At 60.3% G+C, this 19031-nt stretch overlaps 1 protein-coding gene across 2 annotated transcripts in view; it reads right to left on the reverse strand.

Moving 5' to 3' along the window:
• TTLL10 (tubulin tyrosine ligase like 10) overlaps positions 1-19031 on the reverse strand; it is a 46406-nt gene that overhangs the window by 18252 nt on the left and 9123 nt on the right. The window contains exon 1 of one of the 2 annotated variants that reach the window (XM_081056482.1): positions 5891-6170. The exons of the other annotated variant lie outside the window; for it this stretch is intronic. The gene's annotated coding sequence lies outside the window, so the exon portion shown is untranslated. Of the gene's footprint in view, positions 1-5890; positions 6171-19031 lie in introns of those variants that run through there. 2 annotated transcript variants of the gene reach the window in all.

Below are 19031 nucleotides of genomic sequence, written 5' to 3' on the forward strand. Positions count from 1 at the left end.
CTTTGAGCCTCACACCTTTATTACGCCAACAATCCATTATGGCTGCGAGAGAGAGAACCCACCATGATGTCAAAGGGCTCCCCCAATCAGGGTCTTGGGGGCTGGGAAAGTCCCAGCGTGGCCTGAGCCCTGGGAGGACTTGAGGCATGCAGCACCTGGCTCAGGGCCACTGCTGGTCCCCATGTGCTGTCCCCCACCTGCTGTCCGGCGAGGGGCCCCTCCGGCGGCGACCAAGCCATGGATGAGCGGCATTACCAGACAGTATTAGACAGAAGGACCCAGGTCTAACCGTGTCTGGTAAGACGCCCATCGCAGGCTGCAGTACAGGTGGCCTCGAGTCTGGTGGCCCTTCCAGGAGGGCCCAGGGGCAGCTTCTCCCACCGCCTGTCCTGCCGCGCTCCGAGGGATGGGGGGGGTTCAGCTGGACGGCAAGACCTCTGGGCCCTCCTGAGTCTGCAGAGGCCAGGAGCCCCGTGGCCTGCTGTCTGGCTGGAACATCTCAGGACCCACTTTGCCCCAGACCCAATCCCAGCATGCAGCCCCCAGGCACATGTGTTTGTGGGGGCATCTGGTTACCTTGCACTTGACCCTGAGTCAGTGCTCAGTTAATAAGTAACAGTGGGGCCAGAAGCAGACCCTCCTCCCCCAGAGACCCTGGGGCCCCGTGCAGGGTGGGGCTCCCAGGGCCCAGAAGGCCACCCCTGTGCATGTTGGCCCGGCAGGTCTGGGAGCTGGAGTCCTGGCTTCAGGTCAAAAACATAAAACCAAGGGCCATCCTGGCCTTGGAATTTCAGACAGTGTTCCTGTTCTTGCCTGTGACATGGTGCGGGCTTGGAGGGGGGAGACTGTCCTTGTCAGGGAAACAGCACGGAACGTCCAGTGTAGGTCTGGGCAGGGGCACCTGGACACACCTGTGTCCTTCCTGTGTCCCCCATGGACAGAGGGAACGCACCCCCCTTCAGAGTAAGAGCCCTGGTGTGGGAGAGGCCCATGCCCACTGCGGATCCCACTTGATTGGGGCCACTCAGGGCAAGGCCAGCTCCCAACGGTGAGTGTGGCTGGGGTGCCTTAGGACGGTCGCAGTGGACACCTGCCCCTGTGTGCTGGACGGGAAGGGCTGGAAAGGGAAGGTGGAGCAGCCTGCTGCCAGCTGTGTACCAGGCACAAAGTGCATTTCCCTGTGTGGCCTGCCATCCAATTCTGGGGAAAGGTCTCGGGGGCGGGCAGGCTGGCGGTATGCTGGGGGCATGCTCCAGGCCCCCAGGACGAGGCTGACGTTCAGGACGGCCCTTCTCCAGTCCCAGTGTCCTGGCCCTAATGGTCTCTCCTGGGGGTCAGGTCACTGTGAGAGCCCAGCCAGGATGGAGCTGGGGGAGATAGAGCATGGAGAGCCTGTCCTGTGTCCCCAGTGTAGCAGGAAGATGGGGGTGTGTGCCCAAGGCAGGCCAAGGCCCTCTTGGTGGGCTGGGCTGAGACAGGCCGTCTGCCCACCCCACAGCCAGCCCTGCTCGAGTCTGGGACTCTGGATGGTGAGACCTCGGGCCACTTCCTGGCAGCGAGCGGTGGGTCACCTTTGAACATCGTTACCAGACAGTGTTAGAGTCGAGCCGAGAAATCCAGCACTGTCCGGTAAGATGCCCACAGAGGCCCAGGTGCACCTCGGCCCGAGGATGCAGGAGGGACATGTGGCGCCTGCCCTTGGGCAGGAGGACCCGAGGCGGGAGGCCTGCACACTCCTCCTGCTTTGTCTAGAGCGAGGACGTGGGGCCTGGACCTCGCCTGCCATCCCCGGGCCCACGCCAGGTCCAGGCCAAACTGAACACCCACTCAGAGTCTTTGCTGTGGTTCTGCCCCGCCCACACGACCAGGTGTGGTGCAGTACCTGTTCAGGCCCCGTGGGTGGGGACGGATACCTGAGTGTCCCAATCCCCGATCACTGTCTTGGGGGGGGGGCGCTCAGTGCAGCTGCAGAAAGCCTTTCATTCTGGGGGGCTGGAGGAGGGGCCTGCCCAAAGGTTAACTTTCTGCCCCATAGCCCCACCCAGAAGCTACCAGGTAGGACAGGGTGGGGACATGCGTGGGGCCTGCATGGGGAGAGAGGGGGCTGGGGGCTCAGGCTGGGGTGGGGGGCGGCCCCATCGCTGCGTGCAGGGCCCCGCCGTCATCATTACCAGGCAGTATTAGAGACCAGACACCATCCAATGCTGCCCAGTAAGATGGCGATGGCCGCCCCGAAGTGGGTCTGGGGGCCGCCCAGGCTGGGGTCAAGAAGGGACTCGATGTGGGGGCACTCAGCAGCCTGAGGCAGACACACGTTCTCTTACGACACTGCGGTGAGGAGGAGCCTGGGAGGGGTAGGGGCGCAAGAGAGGGCCCCAAATGCCTGAGGCCACAGCACCAGGAAGGTCCCATCTGTGGAGACTCAGCCTGGAGAAGGCTGGGCTGCAGTACCCAGAAGTCCCTGGTGGCCCAGACCACAGGGTGACGTCCCTGCCCAATGGGGCCACCAGCTCTGTGCACCAGCTCTCAGGGTTGGGTGCCTGATGGGGAGGGCTAGGGTGTCCTGCCCACAGGAAGATGGCAGCCCCATGGGTCAGTGTCAGGACAGGACCCTCCCTCTGGGCAGTGCCAGGAAAAGGCAGGGACCTCAGGGGTCCCTGTGACTGTGTATCGGAGGCCGGTGGGGCTACTGTGGCTGGATGGTGGGGCTCTACCTCTTGACACGGCCCCAATGGTTATGCAGCCCAGCCCCTCTTGCCCTCATCAAGGATGCGGAAGGGTATTGGGATGAGGACGGAGCAGGCTGTGGCTCCGGAGGCAGGATGGCACCTGGGGGCTCCCTCCCCCTCCCCACCGAGCAGGGCAGGTGTCCCGAGGGCCCAGGGCCCCCCACCACTTGCTGCGCTGCCTCACCAGCTGGGTCACAAATGGGGCTGTCTGCCTGGCCCTCTGCTCCGGGGCCCTGGGGTTCTGGCCACCGCTGGCCACGAGGTCCAAGGGCGAGGTGGTGCTGGGCCTGCAGGAGGGGTGAGAGGGGTAGCCCTGCCCAGCCTGTGCCTGGTGGTCACTGTGGCTTGTGTGCCCACTGGTCTGGTGTCCAAGCCCACAGCAGATGGGTCAGCAGCCCCCACACTTAGAAAGGAGGATGACAGTCCCCAGGTCTTTGGCAGCACCCTCAGGACAAGGGTATTCAGAGTGCGGGGGTCGAGGAAGTGGGGGCCCACACCTGGGGTCCCTGCATGGAGATGAGAGACCCTGGCACCCTGCCCTGGGGAGACTGAAGGGTCCTGTTCTCCCTCCTGTCCCTTGTCTGTCAGGTGGTACCTGAGCCTAGAGAGCCAGCCAGAGCAACTCCTCAAGTTTTCCGGCACCTTCCACCCACAGAGGCTGCGGGGGGGTGGTGTCCTGTACTGATTCCCCCCAGGCTGCCGGGCTGACCACAACAAAGGCTGCGTCCGCTCACCCCCGGACTCAGCCAGGTCTACCTGGTTCTCCAGCTCCGTCCTCAGGAACAGCAGACAGTTCTCAGAGGACCTGACCCTAATGTCGGCCCAGTGTTGGGAGACAGGTGGGAAGTGCAGGCGCCTGCCCTGGGCCCCCATTCCCACCCCGGCCCCGTAAAATCAGTGTGCTGCAAGAACGCAATGCCCTTTTTCTTGAGCTAAGTGAAACCATCTAGGCTTCACTTTCAGAGCTGAGTTAAATTTCAGCTCCACTTCCAGCTGCCAGGCCACAGGGGAAAGACAGTGGGGGCTGAATGAGGGGATGTGAGTGGGTGTCCAGCGTCCCTCCCTTGTAGCCAGCCCACAGAGCTGGAGCCTGCTGTCCCCTGTACCCTTGACTGCTCAGGGCCAGCCTTAATCCAGGCGAGTCAAGGGTCCAAGAGACCCCACAGGCCCACAGCCGGCCTGGCCGCAAGCCAATTGGACGGGCACCCCTGCGGTTGGCTGCCCACCAGCTCATCAGCTAGTGGGCACCTAGGAATCCTCACCTAGGAGGCAGAGAGGTGCCGGACAGAAAGACAGACAGACAGAGACAGGCCTGGGCGGGCAGGCAGCAGAATGCTCCCTCCTAGGTTCCAGGACAGAACCCCACTCTCTTCCTGAACTCAGAACCTGTGAGCCCACAAGGAAAGGCCGATGCCTGGCCTGGGCCTCAGTACAGCTCAGCGGACGGGTCAAGGGCCCAGCCCGTTGTGCCAGACGAGACTCTGAGCAGCTGAAATGAAAAGTGAAAATGAACGTGGCCTGTGTCCACAGGCCTGTCGTGGTACCGGCTGTTGGCGTAGTTAATCATCGCCACAGCGACCAGGCGCAGCAAACACCCCACCAGGAGGGCACCACCGGCCGGTGGGGAACCCGATCCCAGCGTGAAACACTCACTCGCTGGTTAACCTGCCCGACGGGCCTTAATCAATGGTGAGGCCCACAGAGAACAAAGCGCTGAAACCCAACCCCTGTGCGGGAGAGGTCTTCACGCCCGGTGGTGTTCAGCTCCGCCGGCGCGCCGCCATTTCCCCCACACAGCGCATCACTTCTCTGGCCTCCTGGGGGCGCACCCCATGCTGCCCACACCAGAGAACAGATGGGCCCTCAGGGGCGTGTGGCCCCTTGCCTTCTCTTAAATTCACCAAAAGCATTCCTACAAACTGACTTTGCAAATAAGATATTTGCAAATGACCAAAATGTCTGAAATGGACCATAGGCTGTGTCCATATTTACGGTTGCTTTGCATTTTCATAAATGCAAAACATTTTGCCTAATTCAACATCCTGCCAATCGCTCTCACTTGTAAGCACTTCATCTGGGTTACTAGAAAAAAGCAAAACAAAACAAAACCAACCTATTTTTCCCAATGCTCAGCCTAAAAAGGGCTAAAATGCTCCCACTGGATTAATTAAAACATCACATACTTAAAAGTTTTTTCAAGAACAATGAATTCTATATCATGCCTCAAAGAAGATCAGCCTTATGCCCCTATGATGTCATCCTCCCTTAAACTGTAACCGTCCTAAGAAAGCCAGTGATTTGGGCTGTGAAAGCGGCTCCAGGGGCTGCACAGCAGACTTTACCAGAACGAGCTGTTTAGGTGGCAGCAGTGCCATTTTGCATTTAAGTCAAGAATCTTTAGAACAGACTTTGGTCCTGGCCTGAGTAATCGTGTCGGCCAGGAGCCAGCCCGCTCCTTCTCCAAGTTGGTTCCGGCTTTGCGAGGAGCAGCCACAGTCAGGGCCAGACCAGCTCGGCCGCACTCCGACCCATCCAGTGTAGCCACCCCAACACCAAGCCCTCCCCATGGGCAAGCCCCAGAAGCTCAGCACCAGAACAGAGTGCCCCAAGTCCCCCCACCCAGCTCTGAGAGAACAAGAGCCCACACACACTGGCTGACTTGTGAAGGAGCTTTCCAGAAGGTCCTCTGTCCAGGCGGAAGGTGGGAACTTTATGGTCATGGACCCCAGCTGCCCTCTGGGTGGGGTGAGACCCCCATCGCCCGGTGCCGACGCCTGCCTGGCCCGGCACACGCGGCCTATGGACCCTGAACAGCCCGGCCCAAGATGGCTCCACACCCGACAACCAACGGCCAGGCCTGAGGGCCCACCTTCTCCTCAGAGAAGAAGGACCACCCTTCCCTGAGTCCTGACCCCGAGCCAGGCACATCGCCTGGTCATCCGTCCTCTCCGGGTCCACCCGGAGGCTCTCCTGCAGAGCGGCCTCCGCAGGCTCCCCACCTCCTCTTACCTGCCCCAACAGGTTCGGCACCTGGAAGAGGGGGCGGGAGGCCTCTCCCTGCCCCCAGCCCAGCGTGACCAGCAGCGTCCCTGCACCCAGGACCCACCAGGCCTCAGCACAGCAGGCACTGGGGAAGCTTTGACACCAGTTGCCCCAAATACCTGTCAGCCCATGGTCCACAGCCCAGGACCCAGGTCTGGCTTCGGCCCAACCTGCCCCAATCGCGGTCCGGCCTCGTAGAAACAGGACCAGGGGGCTGCCACCCTCTGGGGACGACCAGCTCCCTGCCTCCCCCAGCTGAGGCTCCTCGCACAGGACAAGCTGAATTCCACACTTGCAGGTGGCAGCTCGCCTGGTCTCTGGCAAGTTTGGAGAGTGGCTGGGAACAATGGAGGCGGCGGCCTGTCCTTCTGCCGCAGCCAGCGAAGGGCAGGGCAGGGCAGGGGAGAGACGGCGGCCCCGGGCTCGCCTTACATGTAGAGCCTCACCCCGCCCCATGCAGGTGCCTGCTCACGCCCGACCAATCTCCGCTCCTGGCCACCGACAGGTGTGTCCCCCGGGCTCCCATAGGCCGGAGGGAGGCAGTTACATGACGCAGCAGGGCGGGCAGGCAGCAGGCCCCGCACACATTCCTGCCCCGCCTCGCCTGCCGGCGGCCCAGGTTGAACAAAAACCAGGCCAGAGAGCTTCTGCCATGGGGCTTGCAAGCCAGCCTGGGGGCAGGGCGCCCACTCCTGTTCAAGCCCCTGGATGGGAAGGGGGCAGCGTTGGGTCACAGCTTGTACGCTCTGCTTGCCCGGGGGCAGCTCCACAAAGGCCCCTACCCCTTGGGCCTGCAGTCTCCTAGACAAGGGGCAGAAGCTGTGCCTGCCCCTCACGCAGGCCCCAGCCCCCAGCTGTGGCAGCAGTGGGGGTTCTGCTCTGCCTGGACCCTTGGAACACTACTCCCATGGGACCCCAGTTGGCCTATCTCACATGGACCCACACGTGGGAGGTGGGGGGCCATGGCGGGGTCGGGGGGGGAGCATGGCTACTGGGAGGGAACCAGCTACTGGGTGGGGACTGGCCTGGTGGCTACGGCTGCCGCAGCCCCTAAAACGCCTCCATTTTGAGACCCCTGGACGAGGGGTTCGAGGTTTCATGTTGGGGTTTGGAAGGACCTGGAGCCTGTGGCTGCAGGGCGGGAAGGGACAGTTTGGGGAAGTGACCCTTCTGACTTCAGGTCCGTCCCTGAGGAAGGGCCCATAATGAAAAAACAGGCAGCCCAGTAATTAACCCAACCAGCAGAGAGGTCCCAGAGGCCCAACTATTTCCATAACGAGCTCCGAGCTCCGAGCTCCCGCAGCTGCACTGGAAACTCCTAATGACAAGGGGCCCGTCTCCGCTGCCACTTCTCCGGGCTCACTGGCCCCTGGAGCAGGGCTTTGTACGGTCTCGTCTTTCTGTCCAGGGCCCAGTCTTCAGACCCAAAGCCTGCCCTCCAAGAACAGACCTGGCCAGAGGGGGAAGAGAATCATGAAGGCTCCTAGGGCTGCACAACTCCAGGAGGCTGCCTATCGGGGCCTCAGTACCCATGGCACAGGGGACCCCAGAGGAGGGCACGCACCCCATGGGCCCAGACCCCTGGAGTCATGCTGGGGGAACCTGAAACCTCCCATTGCCCCTTCAGAGTGGACTTCTGAGGCACTGCCCCCTGGACATCCCCAAGCTAGTGCCCTCCTCAGCCAAGCTCATCCTGGCCTCAGGCCCCACAGGGTCGTGCTGGGGCCATAGCCGGTCAGGCCCCTCCCCCCACCCCACAGCAGAGAGCAGCAGGGAGCTGGTCCCCAGTCCCAGCCGGGCATCTGGGAGCCAGTCCTGGGCACCTCAGTGACCTCTGACCCTCTGACCTCCAGGCCCTAGGGTTGTGGAAGGCATACCCCTCCTCAGAATTGGCAAGACACTTGCCAGCCCCAATGCCCACTCAGGGTGTCTGTGTTTGTGTGGGGTGGGGTCAGGACACCCCGCTGGTGGGCACCTGTGTTTTGGGGAAACTGAGGCATTGCTCACTAACCCTAAACCTGAAGGCACTTGCAGTTGTCTGGGAGTGGAAGGGGCTGCTCACAGCTGACCTCCAAACACTCAGCCATGGGGCAGCCTGGCACTGCCACTTGTCAGGACCTCCTGGCTCAGCGCAGAAATGTTGGGGAGGGGCTGACAGGTATGGCGTTGCCAGACTTCAGAGGCTCCCGGGTGGCTGGAGGGAGTCATGGTCAGTGTCCACTGAGTCCCAAGTGCTGGGACATGGTGGGGATGGAAGGGGGCAGTCACAGGAAGAGCAGTGTGGCCCTCCACCCTTGCCCATGGAAGAGGAAGTACCCGAAGTGGGTCCCCGCTGAGTGTTGGGACCAAGCAGGGCTTCCTTTTTCTTTCTTGTCACCACAGCAGCACCTGGCCTGTCCTGACTGCCAGATACGACCCAGGAGCAGTCTGTCTGTGACTCGGAGGTACAAGGCCAGGCAGTTTTCTGCAGGAGGTTTACCAAGGGGTTCTACCAGGCAGCTGACGCGAAAGGCCCCTCACCAAGTGCTCCCCACCTGCTTGGGGCACTTATTCCACACACTCGCTGTCCTTGTCAGTGGCCACCCCTGCTGGCCACAGGTGGGCCACAGAGGTGTGCTCTTAGCCCAGGAGTGGAGAGGCCAAGAAGCAGCTGAGCTTTGGTGACAGGTTCGGTCGGGTCTGCCTGACCACCGCACCCTGACGTGCAGTTCTCCTTGCCCTGTTCACACTTCTCCATGCCCTGTTTTGCTCAAGTCCCCAAATAACCCAAAGTCAGCTGTGGAACCTGAGACACGTCTGCTGCTTTGTGGGCTGAGATGGCCAGGACGGGCCTGGCAGGACGGGCAGCACACGGTTTCCAGCACACGGTCAGTTGGGACACCATTTTCCCCTTAGAGACATCACAGGTGGCTGCAGCCAGCCCCAGCTGGGCCCCACGGACCCTCAGGTGCCTCAGCTCTGCCGATGGCCAGCCTCGAGGCCCTGAGAGGGGCACCGTCACTCCTAACGGAGCAGTCGTGGGATCCCAGCACAGAGGCACTGGGGGGGTGGCCTGGGACACTTGCCAGCACAGATCTCCCTGGGGCAGCACTCTCCCGCCCTTCAAGGATGTGTGTGGACAAGGGGCATTGGGGCAGCCTGGAGCCTCTGCCTCTTCCAACAGGAGCCATGGTGAGTGCCGAAGCCCTGAATGGTCAGCATGGGCCACCCCACATGGCACCCCAAGCCCACGTCATCGCTATCTGCAGGGTGGCAGCTGTACTCACTGCCAGGAGTGCTGGAAAGGCCAGTGGCCACCAGACAAAGGTTCCGGGCCGGCCCACCTGGTGGGTGTGGACATTTCCATGGCAGCAGGAGGGGTGACGCAGCAAGCAAAATGGGTTCTCCAGAGACCAGAGATCGGGAGTCCTGACCTGGGAGGGGTGACAAAAGCCACCCCCACACTTGGGGACACAGTTGGGCTGGTGGCAGAGCTGGCCTGGTTGGGGCTGAGGCCTCCCTGGGCGGGGCAGGCAGGACAAAGGGCCATTGTGCTGTGGCTTGAGGCTGCTTCCTGCATGGCGGCCAGCCATAGACTGCCACAGGGTCTCTGTGCCCTCGGGGCCCAGCCTTGGCCTAGAGGCCAGGCTAAGGGAGGGGGCTCACCTTCCTGCCAGGACAGTTCTGGAGCAGGGGGAGAGCCCTGGAGCCTCTAGGCCCTCACGCAGCACTCGGCCAGTGCTGGGCTCTGAGGGGACAGGCTCAGAGTCACCTGCGCTGGTTGAAACGTAGTTTTCCTGCAGCCCCAGGCTCCTGTGACTCGCCTGCTGGCCTCAGCAGAGCAAACACCTGGGGCAGGTGTGGGTGAATATGGGGGGCCTCCCTCAGCCCCACCATGGGGCTGCTGTCCCTGGGCTCAGGGTCCCCCATGGGGGTGGCAAAAGTTGTCACTCACCCTCCTTGCCCTCCCCCAAGTCAGGAGTGTTGACCTGGGTTGGGGAGGAGACTGTGACTCTCCCTCCTGCTACTTTTGCCTTTGGCCACCCAATCAGCAATTTCCTAGAACACAGACATGCTTCAGGTCAAGAAAACTGGGAGGAAGAGACAGTCACAGACCCAGCAGAGCTGGACTCCAGAGTTTGGGGCTCATACTTGGTGGTGCTGCCAAGGACAAGGGCACCTCCACCCCCACCCCCAGGGCACCAGCTGTGCCTCTCGCCCTCTTGCCACCTGCTTCCTACTCTGAGCTGCCCCTGCAGCAGACACCCCTTCCCACCCAGGAAGGCCATGCAGGGGCCACTATGCTCCAGTGTGGGGGTGGGGGTGCAGTGCCTGTGCCCTGGGACCCTCCTGCCAGCCCCGCCAGCCCTGCTTCCTGCCCTTGATCCGCAGGGCCAGGTGCTTCCCCGCCCAGGCTGCTCCCGCCCGCTGTGCTGACAGGTGAGTGTGCCCTGGCTCAGGAAGGTGGGTCCTGCTGTAATTAAAGCCTGCACAGAGAGGGGACTCTCCTGCACCCACCTTTCTACCTTTCTGGCCCTGGCTCCTCCCACCTGACCCAAGGGCCCAGGGACTGTTGGCTGCCTCAAGCTCAGGACGAGAGAGTTCAAGCCAGAAAACTTGACCTGTTCCCACACGAGGGCCTCCCCAAGGCCGCCAAGTGGTCCTGGAGGCCTGGTCATCACATCCTATGATGTGACATGCCCACAGACAGGGTTAAGATTAGCCCAGTGCTGGGGCCCCTCTCCAGCCCTCCCGGACAAGTCCCGGCCCCGCTTCTTCACCTTCCTGTCGTGGACCATGCTGGCAGGCCCCGGTGTCCAACAGCAACACCCACAGGGCCTCCCAACCCCCGGGGAAGCTCCTGCAGCCAAGTTGGCCTTCCCCTTGACCCCTTCCACCGCAGACCAAAAGCACCTGTGTCGCCACTGGGCCATCTCCCTGAGGACCACACCTGCTCACTGCATCCAGAACACACTGGGCCAGAAGTCTGAAAACCTGAGAATGCCATTCTTAGACCAGGTTTCTTGCGAGGCATCTGTTTTCCTGACCCTCAGACTGTCCATTTCTTTCTTCCCGAGTGCCCCAGACCCACCCAACCCTCCAGCCATCAGCTTTCAGGTCCCCAGCTTCTTCCAGGGTGCCTTGGCCCGACCCGTCGGCAGCTAGTCACTGTGTGCTGTCAGGACCTCTGCTCATCCACCAGAGCCCACGCAGCCTGGGTTCACCCGTCCCTGGGAGCCAGAGGGTCAGGTTCCGATGCCACGGCATGGAGGGGGTGGGTGTAGATTGCAGCCCTGGGTACCCTGGCATCTAGAGGTTGGGAGGACCCAGAACACTCCTCCCCAATGGCCAGTGGTCTCAGGCCACACTTCCTGCTGGTTCCAGTTGGGCAGGTGGAGCACGAGTGTCTGGGGCTTTTCCCAGAGGAGACTCTGAGCTGCTGTCATAGGTCAGCAGGGACCCTGGACAGGAAACACGTGCTGTCTCCTGCTGATGGGGGACGAGGCCACTGTCAGGGTCTCCTAGGCTGGGAGGCCCCCCAGGAGTCCTGGTTGGGAAGTGGGCGGTCACAGCGGAGCAGGCAAAAGAGAGGGGAGCGCTAAGGGCGAGAGTGCCCCAAGGAGGAGGTGGCCCATACTGGCCTGCCTCTCCACACTCGTGGTGGGCGGAGGTCGTCAGGCCGACCTGCTCACCGAAACAACCAGAATGCTAAGCCATCTTATTACAGCATCAATGGGCCAAGGAGCTGGCAAGGACGGATCAGGCTGAAACCAAAGGAAAACATGGTCTTGAGAACAAATGAACACAAAAGCTGCTGTCCCCGGGGTCAGATGTGAACTTTTGTTCCGAGGAGCTGGAAGACAGACATGAAAGCTCGGGGCCCCCACTAAGTGAGGATGAGTGTCTAACAGGACACCCTCCCCACAGAAAGCAGGGATCCCCAAAGGTTCCGCCCCCACAGTGAGAATGAAATGTGGCTTTCCAGCTCGAGTTCAAGCCACCTTGCTCTTCGAGGGAGCTCAAGTCAAGGTTGGGCACAGGTGCCTGGCAGAAGAGAACCAACTGGGAGGGCACCTTCACCCGAGGCATCAAATTTTTCCTACAGATAATTCAGGTGCAATGATTAGCACACAGCCAAAGATCACCAGGCATGCAAGGGTGTAAGACACCATGGGCAAGAACCAGCAGAAACGAGACACCAGAAAGAACTGCAAGGACCTCAGGTTCTGCAGACTGAAAAACAATGAAACTTACTATGTTGAAAAATGAAAAAGAGAAGACAAGTTTAATGTTTGCAGGGAGCTGGAGCTTACAAAAATGATACAGCAGATGTGAAAAAAGAGATAAGTGAACATTTAAAAATGAAAACATATGATAACCACCATTTAAAACTCAATGGACTGGCTTAATATCAGAGCAAAAGTAACTAAAAAGAAAATTGGGGAACTGGAATACAGGTAAGAAGAATTTACCCAGAATGAAGGCTAGAGTTTAAAAGAAAAAGAAAAAAAGAAAAAGGACATTATGAAAAATTCAGAAGGAAGGGTAAGATATATACCATGTTTCCTCGAAAATAACACCTACCAGAAAATAAGCCCTAGCATGATTTTTCAGGATGACATCCCCTGAACATAAGCCCTAATGCATCTTTTGGAGCAAACCTTAATATAAGACCCGGTCTTATTTTGGGAGAAACACAGCATTAGAGAATTAGAAGAAGAGAGAATGGGAGAAATGGATATTTGAAAGGATACTGTCTAAGAATTTCCCCATCTTTGCCCAACATCCTTGGTGGTTCCTAGGGCCTGTAGGAGAGGGCAAAGGCCACAGTGGCCATTTGGCCCCACTGACCCTCACCCCTGGCCTTGACCCCACCCTAGCCACACATTCCAGGGGCTTCCTTGGCTGGTGGACACATTGACCCCCTTCTGGAAGGTTCCCCTCCTCTCTTCTGGTTAACTCCTGGGACTCCTGGTGCCCCTACCCCACAGGCCCCACATCCCCCCTAGTTGGGTGGTCAGTGGGAAGGTCAGATGAAGTCAACAGAAGGTCAGGTAAAGTCAGTGAGGTCAGATGAGGTCAGCGAGGTCAGGTGGAGTCAGTGAGGAAGTCAGATATGGTCAGTGAGGAGGTCAAATGAAGTCAATGAGGAGGTCAGTGAGGTCAGGTGGGATCAGGGAGGAAGTCATTCTGAGTTGTGTGGCCCCTCATTCATCCCTCCCCCAGGGTCTCACCTGGGGATACCCCCTCCTGCTCCTGGTGACCACTTGGCTGTTTCCACCCTGTTCTCCCTGCGGGGGAACTGTCCTATGCGATCTCCTGTCATGTCCAGATGGGGGAGAGACTGAGCGTACAGGGCTTCACCTTGTGCCCAGAGTTAGATTTGAGTGTGAGTAGGAGACGGGGAGGCTCTAGGGCCAGCCTAGAAGGGGTGCAGGATCGGGGGGGGGGGGGTGGCCTCCAGGGAGGAGGGAGGAACAGAGCTTAGCTTAGAGTTAGTATGGGCTAAGTAAGGCCTTTCCCAACTTTCTGGGTGCCCTTTCGGGAGCATCTGCCGTGACCCAGAGGAGGGTCCTGGAGTTCTGATGACCGCTGCCCACCCACGGCCCCTCTGTAGCTGAGCGGGAACAGGATATCATGGCCCCAAGTTTTCTTCCTTAAGCGGGACACAGAGACAGATCCTCTGGCCTTCAGAGCCCCAGCCAACTTGGGACTTACGGGGAGTGAAGGGAAAAGGCTCTGGGCGTCCCTGCTTTCGTGGAGGAGGACGGAGGCAGAAACTTCCAGAAACCCACATTTACAGGAAGGCTGCGGCAGGGAGGAGGGGCAGCTGTGGCGGTCCTGAGGGAGGCAGAGCCCAGCCCACAAGACAACTGAGGCAGCCCTGGGCTGGTGCTTGGAGCCAGCACAGGGGTGTGGCGGCCTCCGTGGCTGCAGGTGCTGCTGGAGCCCCAAGGGGCCGTTTGTCTGATGCAACCCAGGCCCCGGGAACTGCAGGCATCAGCTGGGCTGTCATCAACACAAAGAGGGAGCCCTGCAGCCCTGCACACACTGGTAGAGAGAGGTGGGAATCCACCTGGGGCCGGGGGCCTGGCCAGGCTTCCTCTGCACCTCTGGGCCCTGGACCCGCCTCCCTAGAGGAGCCTCCTCCCACCCAGGCCTCAAGTTAATGAGGCCGCTGGGCCCCTGCTTGTCCACACCAGCTGGGTAATTGGTCTCCAAAGACAGGAAAGAGTCACCGAGATGCCTGGGGCCGCCTCCGGGGACGGGGCTCCAGAAAATTACCACCCCTTTTTCCACTGGCTGGAGCATAATTGTGCTGTGGGGCCGCCCACCCGGCACCCCAGTTTGTTTTTCAGCTGCACACCAGGGAAGTCGGGGGAGGGGAACACACCGGCCCAGGCCACAGCACCTGAGCCAGGTCTGATGGGAGTGGGAGGAGCCTATTTTGCAGGAGTTTTTTTTTTTAAATTGAGGTGAAATTTACAGAACACAAAGGGAACCATTTTAAAGGAAACAATTCAATGGTATTTAGTGCATTCCCAGGGTTGTACAACCATCAGGTGTATCTAGTCCCAGAACAGTGCCCCAAAAGAACACCCAGCAGGCCGGTCCCTGGCCCCCCAACCACCCGCCGTGCCTGTCTCCATGGACATTTCCTGTCAGTGGACGCCCCCAAGCTGCTGACCTCCCGCCCTTTGAGTCAGAGGACAGTCGATGGAGCCCTTTCACCCCAGCTGTCTAGGCCCCACCCCAGCCCACCGTTGGCACCAGAGGCCCCAGCGAGGAGAAGGGAGGGAGAAGCCAGTGGGGCTGCCGTGGGGGTGAGGGGCTTGCAGCAGGTGGGCCACCTCCTCACGTGGGCTGTCAGGGGCTGGGCACCCAAGAGGGGATGACCATGATGTGTGCAGCCAGCGTGTGGGCCGGGGCGGGGCTAGAGGAACGCTGAGGTGGGCGGGTTTGGGAGGAAAAACCCGCAGCTTCAGTCACCTAAGTGTGACGTGCTGGTCAGACATTTCAGCCCGAACTCAAAGCAGGAGACTAGAGACCAGGGGAAGGTGTTCCAGCACGGACACCCAGCTGGACCCCATGGGTGTCAGTGACCGGAGGGCCAGGGCTGCCACCCATGAGAGTCAGGGGCATGGGAGCTGAGTGCAGAGAGCCTGTGCCCCTCGGCACGTGCGCCTGGTCACCTTTACTGGGCATGTGTGAGGGCACCAAAGGCTGGGTCCCAAAACCGTGAGGACAACAGTTGGGAACAATATGTCAGCGAATGTTTCTAAAAGATGCTGATAGGTCCGATGGAAGGAGCAAGACTTTGATGCCCCCCCCACCCCCGGTGGATAAGACTTTTGGTGGTGAGGGGTCAAGGGATGGGGGGCTGGGGCCCAGGATGGCCAGGCGCCGGGGGCTGGGGCCGGGGTTTGGGGGTCAGGGGGCCAGGGGGAATGGGGTCTGGTGGTTCAGAGGGACAAGGAGAGAGGGGCCTTGGGGACCAGGGGGCCAGGGACACAGGGGCCTGTGCTGCCACAACACCTGTGGCCGGGTAGGTCTAATCCATCCTGACCAGGCAGGCACCCGGCCTATCCACACCCACAGGAACTCCACTCCAAGATTCTAGCGTGGCTGGCTGGCCTGGGTGTTGGGGTGCCGTAGCTCCAGAAGGAAGAGCCCAGAGACCTGTCTGAAACTACAAGGTCCTTGGGAGGCTGAGATGGTGCAGGCAGAGAGGTGGAGGAGCAGGAGGGATCCTGATAGTGTCTGAGGGCGGCACCCAGGGGGAGGTGACACTGGCCAGGCCAGTAGGAGGATTGGGCATGGAGGTTATTGTGACCTTGAGAGAGTGCTGGCAAGCAGCAGGAGGGAGGAGTGGCTATGGGTTCTAGAGGGGGAGGAGGGAGGCAGTGAGCAGCAGTGTCTGGAGGGGTCACTGGGGTCAAGGAGGGCTTTATGAAAGATGGAAGGGGCATGCTCAGGTACCAAGAGACTGGCACACAGAGATGAAGGTGGACACTGTGGGAGCATGGGGCCTCCAGGAGGCCCCTGAACACGCCCAGTGGGGCTCCACTCGGCCGGGAGCACAGCGTCCACCCCAGGATGGCTGCTGCCTGACTACAGTTTGAGAGGAGACCTCCGGGCAGGGCAATTCCTGCAGCCACGGTGGGAGCCGAGGGATTGCAGGGAGAGCAGGCACTGCTGGGCTCTGGGGACCAGAGACAACCACCACACGAAGGGAGAGGGGGTGTCCACAAACCACATAGGGTGTCACTGCCCCCAAGGGGCAGCCAGGGGCCTGCAGAGACTGACCCTGGGGACCCAGAGGCTGTAGCCTAGGAGGCCAGGCCTAGGGATGGTCATGGGGCCTGGGGGATGGTCATGGGGCTGGGGTCCAAGGGCCCCTGTGAATGCAGCGAGGGTGCGAGGCTATGAGAAGGCCCTTGAGGACAGAGGGTGGACGCTCGGCTCAGGGCGGTGGGCAAGGGGAGAGCTGTTTAGGACGCAGGCTTCCCAGGATGAGGGTTGGGGAGAGGGACATCCACAGACAGGCACCCTGGGCAGGTCCCTTCAAGGGGATGTGCCAGCACTTAGCTCTGGACCTGGAGTCTGGGATCCCTGTGGCCTTGGAGGAGGAGGCATGGGGACAGCTGAGGAGGAGGCCAGGGCAGCTTTGATGACAGCAGTGGGCAGATGTCCAGCACAGCCAGTTGGAGGAGGTAGTCTGGGTGGTCCCCACTCCTCCCCAGAGGTGGAGCCTGCCTCCATCCTGGGTCTAGGCGCACTTGGGGCAGCACAGGGCCCTCGGGCGTCCACACTTGTGCCATGGGCAGGGCTGCCCCGCCTGCCCCTGCACGGTGTGTGGGGCTCTGACTGAGACTCAGGATGTGACCCCAGGCCGCACCTCAGCACCCCCCGCCTCCCATTGGAGTACACGAGCCTTTGCGCCCGAAACCGGGGGCTCTTTGCATCCTCTGTGGCCCCACCCCGTTTCTGCCAGCACCCATGGCATCCCCAGAGTTGGGTAGGGCCTGAGCCAGGGTCCCAGGGATGTGGGAGCCTCTGGAAGGCCTCCCTCCCATTCGATCAGGTACTAGCGTCCATCGAGATGTGTGGCCACCAGGGCCACCCAGAGACACAGGAGCCACTGCGACCAGGCAGACTGTCCACCTAGGCTGCTGTCCGAGTCGGGTGGCGGCTGGATGCTAAACTAACAGTCATTGGGGTCACTGTGCTGCCTAGAACAAGGCTGGGCGGGGCCTGTGCTGGCAGAATGTGGCACGCCAGCTTCAGGAACTATGTGAGCAAAGCACAGATGTGTCTTACTGTTGCCAAGATAAAATGTTGCAGCAAGAGTGACAGCCACGAACGGGGTGACCATGTGTGCAAACGTCAGTTACAAACGAGCAGCTCTTGCATGGTCAGCTGGGAAGAGGCTGATAGGGAATGTGAATGCTGGGGGCAAACGTAGTTATTTATATGCTTCTGGGGCAATAAATACCTATAAAATCTAAATAATAGCATAAGGCCGAATGACAGACGCTATCACAGTCCTAATTGTCCACTGTTGGCTTGGCAACATGACATGACATGGTAGGACCATCCAGAACCGTCCTCAGCTTACAATGGGCTTACATCCTGATAAACCCATCACAGCTGAAAATACCATAAGGTGAAAACTCATCAATACACCAAACCTGCGAAGCTCACAGCTCAGCCTGGCCTTCTTTACACGTGCTCAGAACACACATAGCCCACAGCTGGGCCATTCTCTTGAGTTTCATCTCAAGAGTAACTGCCTCCCTCTTCTTCTCACCAGAAGCATGAAACACCGGTGGGCATTTTTACACATGATGGGATGTAAAAACCAAACACAGATGAAACATGCCCACAAAGCACTGGGAACACAGCCCTGCAGACATCGGTGCTGACCCTGAGAGCACGGGGCTGAGGGCAGCTGCAGCTGCACAAGCGATCTGTGAGCCTGAGAACAGGTGGGATTCAGAGTGTGGTCTGCATTGAATGCCCAGAGCTTTCACACCATCGTGAAGTTGAAAAGTCACAAGCCCAACCATGGTTAAGTCCCACTGGAAGTCGGGACCATCCGTATCCGACTCTCAGCTAACAGACTCCATCTGGGCTTTGGGTCTTTCAAGGAAAAAGTCTATCCGGGGATTTTCTGCACCTGGTCCGTGCTGCAGCTGCCAGAGAGGAGGCCGAAGGCGCCATGGCAACCAGGTGGAGCAGCCTGGTGGCACAGGATGGAGCAGAAGGCTCTGGGGAGGGCAGGCCCATGCAGTGAAGTCCCTCTTTCCCCTGCTCTTTCTGGCCTGAGCCCTGAGGCCGGTGTGTCATAGGTGGGATCGTGAGTCAGAGGGTACACCACGGTCATTGGGCCGTGGCCCTGGCTGCCTTTGCTGCCCTAGAGTGGGGCGGGGGAAGAGGCTGGGGCGGCTGCCTGATCCTCTGGGGCTGAGAACCACACCTGACCATGAAGCAGGTTCTAGACCAGGCACGCAGGGACCCCGCCCCATTTTCACAGCTTTAACACCTGCATACACTTTCCTGGTCACTTCCCTGGAAATGCCCCCCAGCCCAGCCCAGCCCAGCCACACCCGCTGCCCATGGCTCACTTTGGGGTGTGCCCCTGGGCAGGGGTCCTGGGGGCAGTACACCTGTCTTGTTCAGTGGGCTCCATGCCCCAGCAGACCTGTCAAAGAGGGGAGGCCGTGGAGTTCACACTTCACTCTCCAGGACATGCCACCATCAGGTCTCACCCTACAGACTCCCAAAGGCCTCAGGGCTCTGGCCAGATTCTGTGTTGGCTGAGGTCAGGGCTGGGACTCAGGCAGGGCCCTGTGGGGCACAGCCGTGGGACCGAGGGCATACATGCAGGGCACACACGTGCACTCTCTGTCCCCGGGACTCCCACCTTCTCGCAGTGTTACCCGGTGACAGCAAAGGAGAAAGGGGGGGCTTGGTGTGTGGGGACATGGTGTGTGAGGGGTGAAGGGCAGAGGTGAGTCCCCCTGGATGAGCCTCTGTGTTTCTGTCCTGTTTGCAAAGTGACATTTCCTGTGTTTTTTTCCTCAACACCCCTTCCCCCCAGGAGACCAGCTCAGGTCCCAGGCCTGGGACAGTGATGGCCTCAGGAACACTGTCCCCTGGGAGCTGACAGCTGGCACTGGGGATGAGCTTCAGGGTGGGGGATGGGGTGGTCTGGGCTGGGCGGTCGTGGTCCCAGAGGAGGGTCATGGGGCCAGAGGGGCCGGCAGATGCAGCGTG

Source organism: Rhinolophus hipposideros (assembly GCF_964194185.1).
Source record: "Rhinolophus hipposideros genome assembly, chromosome: 8".
Lineage (NCBI taxonomy): Eukaryota > Metazoa > Chordata > Mammalia > Chiroptera > Rhinolophidae > Rhinolophus > Rhinolophus hipposideros.